The sequence below is a fragment of the Acomys russatus genome, chromosome X, assembly GCF_903995435.1.
Source record: "Acomys russatus chromosome X, mAcoRus1.1, whole genome shotgun sequence".
NCBI classification, from domain to species: Eukaryota; Metazoa; Chordata; class Mammalia; order Rodentia; family Muridae; genus Acomys; species Acomys russatus.
Genome location: NC_067169.1, coordinates 40,199,156 through 40,216,264, shown reverse-complemented (window position 1 = coordinate 40,216,264; position 17,109 = coordinate 40,199,156). Strand labels below are relative to the sequence as shown.

Below are 17,109 nucleotides of genomic sequence, written 5' to 3'. Positions count from 1 at the left end.
TTAGGTGTGAAGTTAATAGCAGAGGTTGTAAGCATTTTTTTTTTTAATCAATGGTTTCTTAAATGTCATTCTGGTTATTTACATGTGAATATAGAGGCCACATTCTCTCTCTGTCAGGCAGCCAGGGCATTGCCACTAGTCTAATTTATAACATGACTAATTAAAATGAATTTGGTCACAATAATGCCCTGTGTGCTATTTGGGGAGAGAAGTTATTAAAATATTCAGTATAGCTACTGTAAACTTGAATACAAAGTAATAATAATCATGCATTTTTAATTATATGTTTAATACCCATTTGGCTAATATTGAAGTATTATGAACATTGCTTAGGTTCAGCACAATATTCTTTGTGCTTACTGGTATCCACAGACATCCTTCAAATGGGCTTAGCATGTATGTCGTCACTGAGATGTAACTGTTTAATAGAGGACACATAGAGTGTTCCTGTGATTTGCATAGATGCAGCTATGGTAAATATAAATATGTTTTGCTTATTGTAGGTATATTCATTATCATATATGAATTTTCAGAAACGACATTAGGAGCCAACTCCTTCCTTCCCTTCTCTTCCTTTCCTTCCTTCCTTTCTTCCTTCATTCATTCCTGTCCTTGTTTTGTTTAACATCAGAGACATAGGTTGTCATTTCTACTATTTATTGTCATTTGTTTTGCTGCTAATAATGCTGCCCCTTATTAAAAAATAATACGATGTTTCAAAGATTACCATATTTCTACCAAAATTCATTAAAAGTATTTCAAGCAATAAGAGTATAATGAATATGCAGCTGCCCTTCATTCAGAACTCAAATCTATATATGTTCTTTCACTTTTTTGGTCCTCTTTCATTGTACATATAGGTATGTATATTCTTATGTGATTATATAATTTTTCTGAATGATTTTACTTTAATTGCAGATGTAGTCTTCTAAAGATTTAGATCTCTGTAACTGTCTCACTAATTAATTTCCATTATAGTTTTTCCTCAGTCACCACCTTGGTTCTAATCCAGACGTATGCAGTATCTTCAGTTGCCAAATGCATTTGTTCATCCATAATCTCACAAGAAGTTCCAACCTCTTTTTGTACTCTTAAAACATTGGTTCCAATTTTAAATAGCTTTTCATGTTGTTGTTGCCTTTAACCATCTTCTGAGATGATATAAATTCATACACAATAAACATAAATAATGATCATTAATAAAGAATTGATCTTTATAAAATCTATTCTCATCTTCTTGCTATTTTAATCATAGCATTGCAACAAAAGTCCCCTGCCTCTTCTATTGGGAATGTATATGTGGGAAGATATTTTCTTAGGCATAAAAAATTTTGCGTGGACTATTCTTATCTGTTAGGGCCTCAACTCTACAAGAAGAAGTATGTGAAACTGATGAAAGCTAAAACCTGGATGGGTGCTCTGAGCACAGCAATTGATGGTTCAGTGCCAAATGGTGAGCCCTGAAAATACATATGCACATAACATCATACAGATTGAGCAGATTTTGTGTGTGTGGGTATATAGATATATATGCATGCATGCAATAACAATAAATAAAAAAGTGCATGCTTTTTTAATAGAAAATTTATACAATATGTTTTGATGCCCCCATCTCCTACTTCCCCATTCATTAAATTCCACTCTTATCTTTTCTGAAAACAAACAGGAAGAAAACATACAAAATTGTTTTTAAAAAGCATAAGAACATGGTTGAGCAAATTTTTTTGTTATGTGCTGGAGCATCTTCTGGGTATATTCCAAGGAGTGGAATAGCTGGGTCTTGAGGAAGCCCTATTCCCATTTTTCTGAGATAGCACCAGACAGATTTCCAAAGTGGCTGTACTAGTTTGCATTCCCACCAGCAATGAAGGAGTGTTTTTCTCTCCCCACATCCTCGCCAGCATGTGGTGTCGCTTGAGTTTTTGATCTTAGCCATTCTGATGGGTGTAAGATGGAATCTCAGAGTTGTTTTGATTTGCATTTCCCTGCTCACTAAGGAGGTTGAGCATTTCTTTAAGTGTTTCTCAGTCATTTGATACTCCTCTGTTGAGAATTCTCTGTTTAGTTCCAAGCCCCATTTCTCAATTGGGTTATTCAGTTTGGTGGTGTTTAATTTCTTGAGTCCTTTATATATTTTGGATATTAGACCTTTGTCAGATGTAGGGTTGGTGAAGATTTTTTCCCAGTCTGTAGGCTGTCGCTTTGTTCTCTTGACAGTGTCTCCTGCCTTACAGAAGCTTCTCAGCCTCATGAGGTCTCATTTATTAATGGTTGACATTAAGGCCTGGGCCGTTGGTGTTCTGTTCAGGAAGTTGTCTCCTGTGCCAATATGTTCCAGGCTCTTTCCCACTTTTTCCTCTAAGTGGCTTAGTGTCTCTGGTTTTATGTTGAGGTCTTTAATCCCCTTGGATTTGAGTTTTGTGCAAGGTGACAAATATGGGTCCAGTTTCATTTTTTTACACATAGACCTCCAGTTAGACCAGCACCATTTGTTGAAGATGCTATCCTTTTTCCATTGAATGGATTTGGCTTCTTTGTCAAAAATCAAGTGACCATATGTGTTTGGATTCATATCTGGGTCTTCGATTCGATTCCACTGATCAACCAGCCTGTTGCTGTGCCAGTACCATGCTGTTTTAAGTACTATTGCTTTATAGTACAGTTTGAGATCAGGTATGGAGATTCCTCCGGAGCACCTTTTATTGAACAAGATTGTTTTAGCTATTCTGGGTTTTTCCTAAGTGTCCCTCAGTAGAAGAGTGGATAAAGAAACTGTGGTACATATACACTATGGAATACTACTCAGCTATTAAAATCAAGGAATTCCCGAAATTTGTGGATAAATGTTGAGCTAGAAATGATCATAATGAATGAGTTAACCCAGAAGCAGAAAGAATCAAATGGTATATACTCACTTATGTCTGCATACTAGCCCAAGGGGCATGTCCCACGAAAGCCTTCACTTACCAGGAAACTGGGACAGAGGGGAAGGCATCCTATTGGGACTCTAAATGAGAGACGCATGGGAGAATAGCAAAATAAAAGGATACAGAGGGTCCTAGAAACCTACAAGTAGAACAATATGATAGGCAGATTTGGGCCCAGGGGTCCCACTCAAACTAAGGCACCAGCCAAGGACAATACAGGAGGTAAATTTTAAACCCCTTCCCAGATCTAGCCAATGGTCAGAATATTCTCCACAGTTGAGTGGAGAGTGTGATATGACTTTCTCACGTACTCTGGTGCCTCACATTTGACCATGTCCCCTGGAGGGGGAGACCTGGTGGCACTCAGAGGAAGGACAGCAGGTAGCCAAGAAGAGACTTGATACCCTATGAGAATATGTAGGGGGAGGTGATCCCCCTCAGGAACAGTCATAGGGGAGGGGAATAATGGGAAAATGGGGGGGGAGGAATGGGAGGATACAAGGGATGGGATAAACATTGAGATGTAACAAGAATAAATTAATAAAAAAATGCAAAAAAAAGCATAAGAAAGAGAGAGAGATCACAAAAACTAAACCCATAAAAACATGAAATCAGAAATCATATTATCAAGAATAAGATGGGTGAGATAAAACACAAAGCCCAAGATAAGCAATAGAAGACAAAAATATCTACAAAAATACCACTGAGTTTATTTTGTGTTGGCCATCTACTGCTGGTGATAAGATCTACTTTTTTTTTTAAATTTTCCTTATTCATTTTTTAATTATTATTAATTTATTCATATTACATCTCAATGGTCATCCCATCCCTTGTATCCTCCCATTATTCCCTCCCTCCCATTTTTCCCTTATTCCCCTTCCCTATGACTGTTTCTGAGGGGAATTTCCTCCCCCTGTATATGCTCATAGGGTATTTTTATGCCCAGTGAAGATCCATTGGAGAAAACAAATTTTCCCTTTGCCAGCTGGTATTAATGCAGATAATTTCTTGCTTACAGATGAGAGCATGTGTGTTTTACTTCCCCCTTCTGTGCTGGGACCCCATCTGGCTTGAATTTGTGCAAGTCCTGTACATGCTGCCATACTCTCTGTGAGTTGATATGTGACTCACTCCTGTTCTATCTAGAAGACATTGGTTTTCCTTTGTTATCATTCATCACCCCTGGATCTTACAGTTTTCAGCCTCCTCTTCTTCATAACTTCCTGAGCATGAGAGGGAAGTGTTTGATGAATACATGCCTTTTAGGGCTCAGTGTTCCAAAATCCCTTAGTCTCTGCGTCTTGTCCAGTTGAGGAATTCTACGTTAGTTAACATCGATTGCAAAAGGAAGCTTCTGTGATGATGGCTGAGCTCAGGACAGTGATGTATGTTTATAGTAGGATGTCATTAGGAGTCATTTTATTGCTGTGTACTTTTAGCATAACAAGAATTTATTATTCCCCTGGACCTGTGGCCAACCTAGTTTCAGGTTCTTGACCATCTAAGCAGGGTCAGGTCTGGGGCTCTTTCGCATGGAATAGGAGGCTATGAATTTGAAGGAGGACAGGAAGGGGTATACAAAACTATTTGGAGGGAGGAAAAGGGAGAGATGTTGTAATTATAATCTCAAAAATTAAAAAAGTGCAGTCAGTGTATGTGTGGTATGTATGTGTAGATATGTGATCAAAAGCATGCATGGGATGTTGTGTGTACACACTCATGTGTGAGTGTAGGCTCATATGTGGATGTGGATTCATATTGATGTCAGTGGACGTTTTTGGATGTTAGTTCTTCCTTGACACTTATTTATTTCTTGTTTCTCTGTATACCAGACAAGCTTGTCTGAAAGCTTCCAAGGATTCTCATGTCTCCACATCGCATCTTCTGGTGGTAACCTTGAGATTATGAATGTCACAGTTATCAAGCTTTTATGTAGGGTCTGGGTGTTCATACTGAGCCTCATGTTTGCAAGGCAAGTACTTTATTCACTGAGCCATCCCACTAGGCTCATATATTAACTTTACTAGGGCCCTCAGTGAAGATTTTCTTGTATGTGAAATGGATGAAGGTTTATTAGGATTCTAAGGAAAAGTATAATTGTAACAATGAAAGGAGGTAGGAACATGAAAAATTGAACAAAGTATAGAGATTCACACTATGTTGCTAGATAGTTTAGTATTATTGGTAAGTGTTACAGGAAGTAAGTCAATCAATTGTGGTTTATATATTAATTGATTTTTATGGGGACAGCATAATAGTACATCTACATAAGAGCATATGATTTCGAAAACAATAAGCTAATTATGACTCATAAATATACGTCAATTTAATTATCTAAACTATTATATAAACTTTTATTGTCTGATACTTTAAAACATCATGCAACATTGAAAAATTTATAAGAGAGCCTAAGTAAATGCTTTAAAATATATACCTGTTTGTGGTGCTGTATTGTGAATTAGATTACTATGTGTGTGACAGATCTCTATGCAAAGTTTATTCTGATGAAATATTCTGAATTTCATGTCTCCATCATATTTATGAAGCCTGCCTAGCTTTTATTCACCATTTCTAAAAGTTCTATTTTTCTACTTAATGATCCAGACAAAGAGCACACAATGTTTAACAATAATTCTTTACAAATTATGTTTGTTTCTTTAGACTCTAAAGTTTAGAGTAGTATTATGACAAGTTTTGTGATCGATCTTCCTTCAAGATTCAATTCAATAACCTAAGAATAAAAAGCCACTTTAGATTTGGTGATTTCAACTTCATGAATCTTCTCATTAATGAGCTTTCTCAAATGTGTTTTAGGCAGAATGAAAATTGCTGAATATAAACTAAAACTGCTCAGAGAGATTTTTTTGATTATGCACTTTTAAAATGAAAGTGAATGCACAATGAGCCCAGTTCCCTCTTCAGCGCTCAATGTGTAGCTCAGGGCTGTACATTTGCCCAATTCCCTCTTCTGTTCGCTAGTTATGCCAGTAGTGTTGCTTGGCTGATAGAACACACACTTGATGTCAGTGGTCACCAAGCTAAATACACCACTACACAAGGCCTACCAAGCCGTGAAGGTGCCTTACTTGAGAGTAAAATTGACATGAGTTTTCAATAAACCGTACCTATGTAGAATTTGGTATCCAACATGTGATCTCTGTCTGCTTGTGTCTACCTACATTTGTTTGTGGTTTTGTTTCTCTGGGTACAAATACAAATTTTATAGATTTTTCCTTATGTATTTCACTGTTTTAGACTTTCTTTAAGAGGAATAAGTAAATACATTCATAATTTTTTTTGTGAATTCTACAGTGCTTATATGTAGCATTCAATATGTGTTCTGGCACTTCCAGGGGAGCAATTTAAGTTACAGTTTACCTGAAATATAGTATGAGCAAAACCTCACACATATTGCTTTTGTATATGAAAAGTAATTCAGGATGTTTTCTGCACATTGAGCAGATCATCAGGCCCACTGTTATTCAAACATCATCTTTTTACAGTATGCATGAAATCCAATATGACCTTCTTTCAATCTTTCTGCTAACACAGTGAAATCAACTTTATCTATCTCAGCAGTCACTGAGCTATATTTTATTACATCAGTTCCTAGTAATCACTAATCTGCTTTATGTCTGTGGAACTTTGCCTACTCTGGACAATGTAAATAAAGGTAGTCACACAAGGTACAGCCTTATGTATCTGACTTCCCTTCAGATAGCATAGCATTTTCAAGAATCATCTATGCTTTTTCTTTCTGTTTTTCTTTTTCTTTTATAAATCCACTGCATGTCCACATTTTAGATATCCATTCACTAGTTGATATAAATTTACATTGTATTTCTGTGTTTGACTTTTTTTGCTGTTTTGAATAGTGCTGCTATGAATATCTGTGTACATAATTTTTTAAACAATTATTATTAATTTATTCTTGTTACATCTCAATGGTTATCCCATCCCTTGTATCCTCCCATTCTTCCCTCCCTCCCATTTTCCCCTTATTCCCCGCCTTTATGACTGTTCCTGAAGGAGATTTCCTCTCCCTGTATATGCTCATAGGGCATCAAGTCTCTTCTTGGTAACTTGCTATCCTTCCTCTGAGTGCCACCAGGTCTCCCCCTCAAGGGGACATGGTCAAATATGAGGCACCAGAGTTCGTGTGAAAGTCATATCCCACTCTCCACTCAACTGTGGAGAATGTTCTGTCCATTGACTAGATCTGGGTAGGGGTTTAAAGTTTACCGCCTGTATTGTCCTTGGCTGGTGCCATAGTTTGAGCGGGACCCCTGGGCCCAAATCTGCCTATCATAATTTTTATGTTTTTATTTTTTAATATATTTTATTAATTTATTCATATTACATCTCAATTGTTATTCCATCCCTTGCATCCTCCCATTCCTCCCTCCCTCTCATTTTCCCCTTAACTCTCCTCCCCTATGACTGTGACTGAGGGGGACCTCCTCCCCCTATATATGATCCTAAGGTATCAAGTCTCTTCTTGGTAGCCTGCTATCTTTCTTCTGAGTGCTGCCAGGCCTCCCCATCCAGGGGACATGGTCAAATATGGGGCACCAGAGTTCATGTGAAAGTCAGTCCCCACTCTCCACTCAACTGTGGAGGATGTCCTGTCCATTGGCTAGATCTGAGTAGGGGTTCAAAGTTTACTGCATGTATTTTCCTTGGTTGGAGCCATAGTTTGAGCGTGACCCTTGAGTCCAGATCTATTCATCGTAATGTTCTACTTGTAGGTTTCTATGACCCTCTGGATCCTTCTATTTCCCTATTCTTCCTTTCTTCTCTCACCTAGAGTCCCAATAGGAAGTCTTCCCCTCTGTCCCACTTTCCTAGTAAGTGAAGACTTTCATGGGACATGCCCCTTAGGCTAGTATCCAGGTATAAGTGAGTATCAAATCAAAGACCCAGAAATGAATCCACACACATATGGTTACTTGATTTTTGACAAAGACGCCAAATCTATTCAATAGAAATAGGATAGCATCTTCAACAAATGGTGCTGATCTAACTGGATGTCTACATGTAAAAAATGTAATTAGACCCATATTTGTCACAATGCTCAAAACTCAAGTCCAAGTGGATCAAAGACCTCAACATAAAACCAGAGACACTAAGTCAGATAGAAGAAGAAGTGGGGAAGAGCCTGGAACACAGTGACTCAGGAGACAACTTCCTGAACAGAACACCAACAGCCTAGGCCTTAAGGTCAACAATTAATAAATGGACCTCATGTGTCCATATTTTGTATGGATATTGTCTTTCAATGTTCTTGATTATATACTTACAAGTAAAATTACTAGGTCATATTTTTGAGAACTGTTTCTTTTATTTCTTCTTTCTTTCTTTCTTGTTCTTCTTGTTCTTTTCTCCTCCTCCTCCTCCTCCTCCTCCTCCTTCTTCTTCTTCTTCTTCTTCTTCTTCTTCTCCTTCTTCTTCTTCCCAAATGGTTATTTTATCATCCCACTAAATATACTATGGTATCAACTGGATGGCACTCAAAGTGCACTGTGAAGAAGACATTTTTCTTTTCAAGATCATTGAAAATTCATGGCTATATTTGAAGTGGAATATTTTAAATTTAACAATAAAATTACACTTTACATGACTGCTAAGGTTAGTGTTAATTATATTGATTGAATGAAGGTTTACCCGGAAGCTTTTGAGCATGCCTACAATCTCTTAATTGTGGGTGAATCCTGGGCTGTACAGGTGTAGAAAATTGTCTGAATCTTACAGGCACTTATATTGTTCTCTGTTCCTGATTATGGGAACTGTGACCAGTTCTCTCAAGTTCCTGTCATTGTAATTGCCCAGCTATGATCGTCTGTAACCTGAACCTGTGAGACAAAACAACCCCATTCTCTTTTAAATTGCTTTTGTGATGTTATTTTACCCAAGCAATGGGAAAGAAACTAAGACAGTGGCAGACATTATTATGGTGGTTACCTTTATAATCATTGGTAAACTATTATTTGTGAAATTCTGGCATTAAAATTAATAGATACATGGTTATACTTTTCTTTTTTTAATTTTATTTTTTTTATTAATTTATTCTTGTTACATCTCAATGTTTATCCCATCCCTTGTATCCTCCCATTCCTCCCCGCCCCATTTTCCCATTATTCCCCTCCCCTATGACTGTTCCTGTGGGGGATTACCTCTCCCTGTATATTCTCATAGGGTATCAAGTGTCTTTTATACTTTTCAAAGCATAGCATAAAACCAAACAGCAGCTGATTGTGGTGGTGCTCAACTATAGTCCTGTCCTTAGGGGGGGATGAGGCAGTTATCCAGGAAGAGGAAGCTGTGGTTAATGTCTCTGCACGCACTGGTTTTAGGTAAAGGTCAGTTGTTAATAATACCCGTACTTGGACCAGAGGAAGGCTTTCTCATTTCATTACTCTGAGCCTAAACTAGGGAAACCCTTGCCATTGTTATGGCATTGGAGTCCTTGATATGTTCATGCCTATGTCAACAATGCACATTCACTCAGGACTCCATTGGTTCACCACATGCCATGAAGTACAATTTATCACATATAAAATGGTATTGTGGAGAATATTTTTTGAATGTATACTACATGCTAGACACTCACTTGACCTTCACAAGATTAATAGAAGCCTATTAGTTAGGTATTATTGGTCTCCATTGTTATATCTTAATTACTATTTTATGATTCAAACATATTATCTTCTTCTATAAATGTTCTTCAGAAAGTTACTGCATGGGCTTGTCATGTCATTCTATTAAGAGAAAATACCTGACTACATTTTGTACTGTTGGGACTGTTAATCAAGTTAGAAATGTTTGAGGAATAGCATGTAAATTTTATAGGTAAAAAAATTGTGTCCAAAAATATGTTCACCCACAATTGGCAGGGGTGAACATAACTGTATTATGGATCATACTTTACTGTTCATTTTGCTTCCTTCTAACAGTCTCCCACACTTTTGTACAAAATATTTTCTTGTAACTTCAGATTCAAAAGTTTGAATTCAATGGCATATTTTTAAATAAAAAATGAAAAATAATTTTTTTGTTTGTTAAATTTAAAAGCAATCTATCTACATATGAAATTCTTTAAGGCTTTTCAGTAGTTAAAAGTTTTGGTAGAGTTTCTCTGATGTTTGAATTCCTGTTGCTAGCAGAAACCTACAAGAAAAATAAAAGTAATGTCTTTTTGTCTTCTATGTGCTTCAAAAAGTTGTGGTCATTGTTTTGAAAATAATAAGACACTGCAATAACTTGAATAACTAGCAGAGAACAAAACACTTTAACCTGCTTTATTTATCTGTGTGCTTCTATCATTTAGTTTCATCTATATTTTCAAAGGAAAACATAGTACATGAATTCTGACAGAAAGCAAGTTAAATTACTGTTTTATCTCACCTTGAAAAAGAATCGCAGATCTGCCTTTCAAATGTCAATTTAATTCACTGATAATTTTATCATATAGTTATTATAATGAGTTATTATATGATTGCATCTGACTAGATAGTGTCTATTCTTCCATAAGAAGGGTATATTAATTTTGGATAGTAATTATTATATTGCCATCACAGACCATTTATGAGTTTCCCCTTGTATGCCCATTTATGAGTACAATTGTGTTTTGTTAATGCTGTAGTAAGGTGTGTGTCATTCTTTCTAACATTCTACTTAAGCTCTAGTATGTTGTAAAACCAATGTCAAGGAAAGTCTTCCCATTTATTACCAATACTAAAGTTCAATAATGTTATATTGCTGATTTACTTTAAGGTTAAAGTTTTAATACATTATAAGTAGCTGATTTTGTTGCTGTCTGATTGTTGCAGCAAAATACATGACAGAAGCTACTTAAGGAATCATGTAATTTGGTCATAGTTAGAGGGTGCAGTTTATCCTGGGGGGAAGGCATGTCAGTAGGAACATGAGGCAGCTGTTCACATTGTACCCACAATCAGGAAGCAGGGTGAAATGAATGCTGGGGTTTAGCTTGCCTTCTAGTTTTTATTTAGTCCACGGTCCTATTTTTTCCATGGAAAGGTGCTGCCAAGATTCAAATTAGGTCTTTCTTCCTCAATTACACCCTGTAGAGTAGTGGTTCTGAAACTTCCTAATGCTGCAACCCTTTAATACAGCTCTTCGTATTGTTTTGATCCTTCCACCATAAAATTATTTTCACTGCCACTTTATAACTATAATTTTGCTACTGTGATGAATCATAATTTAAATAATCTGTGTTTTCCAATGATCATAAGTGACCCCTATGAAAGGTTCCTTCAGCCCCCTATGGAGTCGTGATTTATGGGTTGAGAACTATTATTCTAAAAACTCTCTCACAGAGAGAAACAAAGAAACACAGTTGTTTCTCTTCCTTTATTTCAAGTCCGGTGAACTTCGTAATGAAGATCAACCACCACCACCGCATATAGAAATTACATTTTCTCTCTCTCTCTCTCTCTCTCTCTCTCTCTCTCTCTCTCTCTCGTGCTTTCTCTTGCAGTTGTATTTGTCATTAAGACAATGCTTTGTTCTTCTCCATTTGCTAGGAAGCCCTGTGGCCATTATTATTATCATTTCTTCATCGATTCCTGAGAAGGCATCCTGCAGTAATGATATAATCTTAGAATGACTTTATCCTTGCTCACTATTTAATGCTATTTCATGTTTTGAGAACTTGCATGAAAGACAGTTGGCAATACAATGGTAAAAATTTTCAGCTCAATATGTGAGTTCTTGAAATAATAGATGTAGTAGAAAATGTAAGTAAATATACAATTAACTCTTAACCTACAAATTCATTGAAATAGTACAGAAGAAGTTCAAGGATACATAAGGTAGAGTGCCAGTGATTTTTTTCTAAGTAACTGTTTCCTTTCTGAGTTGGTTTCTATGTTGCTAAAGATAAAGACACTTTGACCTAACTTTTTCCTGTTAGTTTCCAGAAGCAGCCATTGACTTTCATTATTTATTCAAAAACATCCATTATTACTCTGTGTACCTATATATTTCTCTTACTAAGAAATTTGACTTTGAGTTCATATAGTGAAGATCATTGATGTATCACCAAGGGATGGCTTTACTATAATTGCATCTAGATTTAGAGATTAAAGCTTATAACTCATGACCCAGACTTCACAAGGGTTTAATTTAAATTTAATATTTTAATTCAGCTCAATTCTGTATTCTTGTTACATGTCCCTGCATTGAATTTTTCCTTGTCATTAACTTGAACATCAGTGCTATTTCAGTTATAGTCTGTAACACAATAACACTGCAGATTTAACTTCTAGACATGGTGGTACATGCCTTTAATTCTAGCACTCAGCACTCATATAAATATAGGCCATTGGTGACATTGACATTTTACAGTTTATCTAGGATAATAAATGTCTTTGTGTGTGATTATGCATTTGTGTGTGTGTGAGAGAGAGGGGGGAGGACATTCATCTGCACACACACAACACAAACACACTCATACACACACAAAAACATGCACACATTATATTTATATGTCTCCCTATAATAGGACCTAAATAATACACCTTATTAAAATGTATCTGTATAATCCAACCTCAAATGATAAAGTCAATGAAATTTAAGGGGGAACCCATGTGGTTTCCCAATATTATGCCCTGTGCAAATATACCAGAATATTCTACACTATACACAAATATGCATAATTATTACACTTTTACTAGTATACCTAGATATTCTAATGTTAGCATCTACTATTTATAAAAATGCTTCAAGCCTACTTCAGGCTCTTCTTTCTTTCTCTTCCCTATACTTTCTGTAATTGAAAGGAAATAGACAAAGTTAATGTGATTTTATTTAAGAATTGTTTTAGCATGACTAGAAGATTTAAGCATATATTTCTCTATCAGTGGAAAATTATTGTTTGTCATTATAGCTTCATTATAATATAATATACTAATTGCATATCATAGAGAATTTTCTACTTTCCAAAAATTGACTTTCACAAGCATTTGATCATCACATCCTCAGCACAGGCCTGTTCAATTACCCAGACTACAGAACAAAACACATTATCATCATATGTACTCTCAACATAATTTTGACTCATCACCTACCACAATTTTCTTTTTTTTCTATTAATTCATTGTTTAATTTATTTATTTTACATCACAGTTATAGTCCCCTTCTCTTTCTCCTTTCTGTCTCACCCTCCCTCCCTCTTCCCCCAAACACGCTCACCTAGTCCTCAGAAAGAAGAGCCCTCCCCACCCTACCCACACCATCTGACCCTACCCTATCAGGTCTCATCAGGACTGCCTGCATCCTCTTCCTTTGTGGCCCTGCAAAGCTGCTCCACTACGGGCAAGTAATCAACAAGTGTGTAACAGAGTTCATATCAGAGACAGCGCCTGCTCCTCATATTAGGGGACCAACATGGAGACTGAGCTGCCTATCTACTACATCTGAGCAGGAAGTCGAGGTCCTCTCCTTGCATGGTCCCTGGTTGTTACATCAGTCTCTTCAGGCTCCCCTGGGCCCAGATTTATAGACTCTCTTGCTCTCCTTGTGAATGTCCTGTCCTCGCTGGGTCTTTCTATTCCTCAACTCTTTCATAAGACTCCCCTGTGCTCTACTCAAGATTTGGCTGTGAGTCTCAGCATCTGTATTAAAATTCTTGCCAAATACAACTTTTTGCTAATTCCTGAGCATAGCAGACAATTAGGTGCTGAGGCCTTTACAGATGTTTGTACAACCTCTTCTTCTAATTACTAACCACAGTTTGTTTCATTGGGCCTTTTGCTCTTATGTTTGTCATACTCTAAACTCATCTTGCTTGCTTCCTTGTAACTGTGTCAATGTTGCTTGCCTCTTCCTTCTTTAGCATTCACTGTACCCTGTCATTTATTGTAAAGTTCTATGAGCTTTAAGAAGTTGTTTGATTTATATGTTCCCTTTACATCTTGTTTTTATACTTTTCTTCAGTTGGAAGTAAAAATTTGTATTTTAGAATTTTAGCAACTTTATGGAATGGAAACAAGAAACAGTGGGAAAGGAAATACAAAATGTTTGTAATAAGAAGGATTTAGAGTATGTTTGGTTTATTAGCTTTTTTTAATCAGATATGTGTGCCCTCAGAAGATTGAACATTACATTGGCATTATCAAATAACACATTAAAGTTTTGCCTACATGAAGCCAAACATGTACATTTTAAAAGTGAACATGTTTTGTAACGGTGTTTCAGCACTTAGTTGGATGCGAACTATTGCAATGGCCATCACTAAATACTTTCAAAGACTTCGTTAACAAAACTGAGGACTTATGATTTCAGACCCAGTATTACTTACATAAAATTAAGTCATTGTGCAATTGTTGATTCATTACTCACTGGTAATTATGTACTATTAAACATAAAATTCATTATGAGAGTTGGATGTGTTTTTTAGTCAGTTTGTAATCGAGTCTTAAGAGTCAAACAAAGCTTCTAAATTGTCTGGCATTTATTTTTTACTATTTCTGCAAACTTTGACACTGGTCACACATGTTTACATGGTTTACATTCTACCTGAGGATAGAATGCCATCAGATTTTCACCCCTGTATTCCAATCTTTCCTGTCCTGAATTTATTCATTGTATAAGCCAGAACACATGCAGGCTGTAATAGGAATGAGAATTCTGCTGGGCTTCTTATCCAATAATAAAAAATATTTTTGCAAAAATGGAAGAGTACAAGATGGGAGGCATCTGTTATTTAAAAACAACAGAAGTATATTTAAATCTAATTATATTGTAAAGGCTATGCTTTGAAGCAAGGGCAAATTTATTAGGGTCATCTAAATAGGAGAAAGCTTTTATATTCTGCTTTCTTTATGCTAATATGAGATTGGGTAACAGTTGATCATCTTAAATTACAGACATGATTAGTTGAAATGTAATATTTTCAATTATTTATGAACCACATGGACACAGTACTTGGACAATTCTGAGGATTCCCTTGCTTGTATGCCTTGACATGCAGACCTATTGCCTTGAAAATTCACAAAGGATATCTGATAACAGATATCAGCAAAACAGTCTGAATGCCCCACTAAATGTAAACCATGTAAATAATAATAGAAAAAAATAAGAGTAATTGCACAAGGGAGAATTAATAAAATAAATTCAAATGTAATAGGATTTTGCTTAAAAAGTGTTTTCATACATATGCAATAGAATTATTTTACATTGTATAATTAATATTATTTTTATAGTTGATAGAAATGTGTTGTATACAAATTGTCTCCATTACTCCAATTGTTTGTTCATTTTCCATGTTTATAGGGAGAAAATTATAAAGTGTATATATGCTTTTCATATACACCATTATGTCTTATGTCTGAAAAAATGTTAATATAACAAATGTTCCCTAAAAAAGATGATTCACCACTGCGACACATATTTTCTATAGAGGTTAATAAGCTTTTGTCACATAAAGATTTTGAATTATGTGAACTAATTTTCTATATTTAAATGTTAACACAGCAATGAACATTTCTGTTTTCCTTTATAAACTGCAGGGCACATTAAATCTAGTTTGTAGAGTAGACTATGTCATCAAAATACCCAAAATATGGGAATGCCCAAGAGAAAAAGTTACTTGTTTTGTGTTTTGAAATAGAGTCTTGGTCCCTTAGTAGAAGAATGGATAAAGAAACTGTGGTACATTTACACTATGGAATACTAGTCAGCTATTAAAAACAAGGAATTCCCAAAATTTGTGGACAAAAGGATTGAACTAGAAATGATCATAGTGAGTGAGTTAATCCAGAAGCAGAAAGAGTCAAATAGTATATATTCACTTATATCTGGACACTAGCCCAAGGGACGTGTCCCATGAAAGTCTTCACTTACCAGGAAAGTGGGACAGAGGGGAAGACATCCTATTGGGACTCTAGGTGAAAGAAGCAAGGGACAATGGGGAAATAGAAGGATCCAGAGGGACCTAGAAACCTACAAGAAGAACATTATGATGGACAGATCTGGGCCCAGGGGTGCTGCTCAAGCTATGGCATCAGCCAAGGACAAATAGTGCAGTAAACTTTAAACCCCTACCCAGATCTTGCCAATAGACAGGACATTTTTCACAGCTAAATGGTGAGTGCCCTATATTTGACCAAGTCCCCTTGATGGGGAAGCCTGGTGGCACTCAGTGGAAGGATAGCAGGCCACCAAGAAGAGACTTGATATCCTATGAGCATATACAGGAGGAGGAGGTCCCCCTCAGTCACAGTCATAGGGGAGGGGAGTAATGGGAAAATGGGAGGGAGGGAGGAATGGGAGGATACAAGGGAGGGGATAACAATTGAGATGTAATATGAATAAATTAATAAAATATATTTTTAAAAAAGAAATATAGCCTTGACTGGAACTTGCTATGTAGACCAGGCTGACCTTGAATTTACAACAACTCCTCCGCATTTGCCTCTTGCATTCTAGGATTACAGGATTAGCAGTGTAGGAGATCAAACCTGAGCTTCCTGCATGCTAAGCAGGCACTCTGTCAATGGAGCTACATTCCCCAGACTAAAAATAAAAACACACTTTAAAAACACACTCTGTCATATTGAAAATCGTAAACCATTTTTTCCTTGGATTAAAGGATTTATAAGGTAACACTTGTCCTAGAATGATAACTCCACAGGGCATGTATTGGCCATAAATGTCCTCCAAATATTTTGTTGGATTTGTGAATGGATAACATTTCCTTTTATCTTTGGCCTGATACTTCTTTCTCTTTTCAAGTTTACATTTATTATATTTGGTGCCAGAAAATCAAGATTGTTTCAAGTTCTTCACTATTATTCTTCTTTGTACTCTTCATTATAATACTACTATTATAATAGCAAAGCAGCAAAATTTCATACACTAAATGTGTTTCATTCTGAAATACGTATAAATTGAAAACCCGAGATATTAAGCCAAAATATATGCTTTGTAATGAAATATAAGCTACAACACAATACTTAAGATTAGAATTTCTACTTGAAGAATCATGGTGAGGAAAGCATCCATTACTAAATCAGTGCTTCTTTGACTTTAATATTCTCTGATCTCTCCTGGAAATCACATTAAAATGCAAATCTGTATTCAGAAGATTGTATGTGGAACCTGAGAATCTAAATTTATAATAAGGCCTCAGGTGATACTGATGTTGCTTTTTAATGGA

General features: G+C 36.0%; 1 protein-coding gene across 2 annotated transcripts in view; it reads left to right on the top strand.

The window, feature by feature from the left end:
- Positions 1-17,109, top strand: part of Il1rapl1 (interleukin 1 receptor accessory protein like 1) — a 1,408,761-nt gene that overhangs the window by 1,159,177 nt on the left and 232,475 nt on the right. The gene's annotated exons all lie outside the window — the stretch shown is intronic.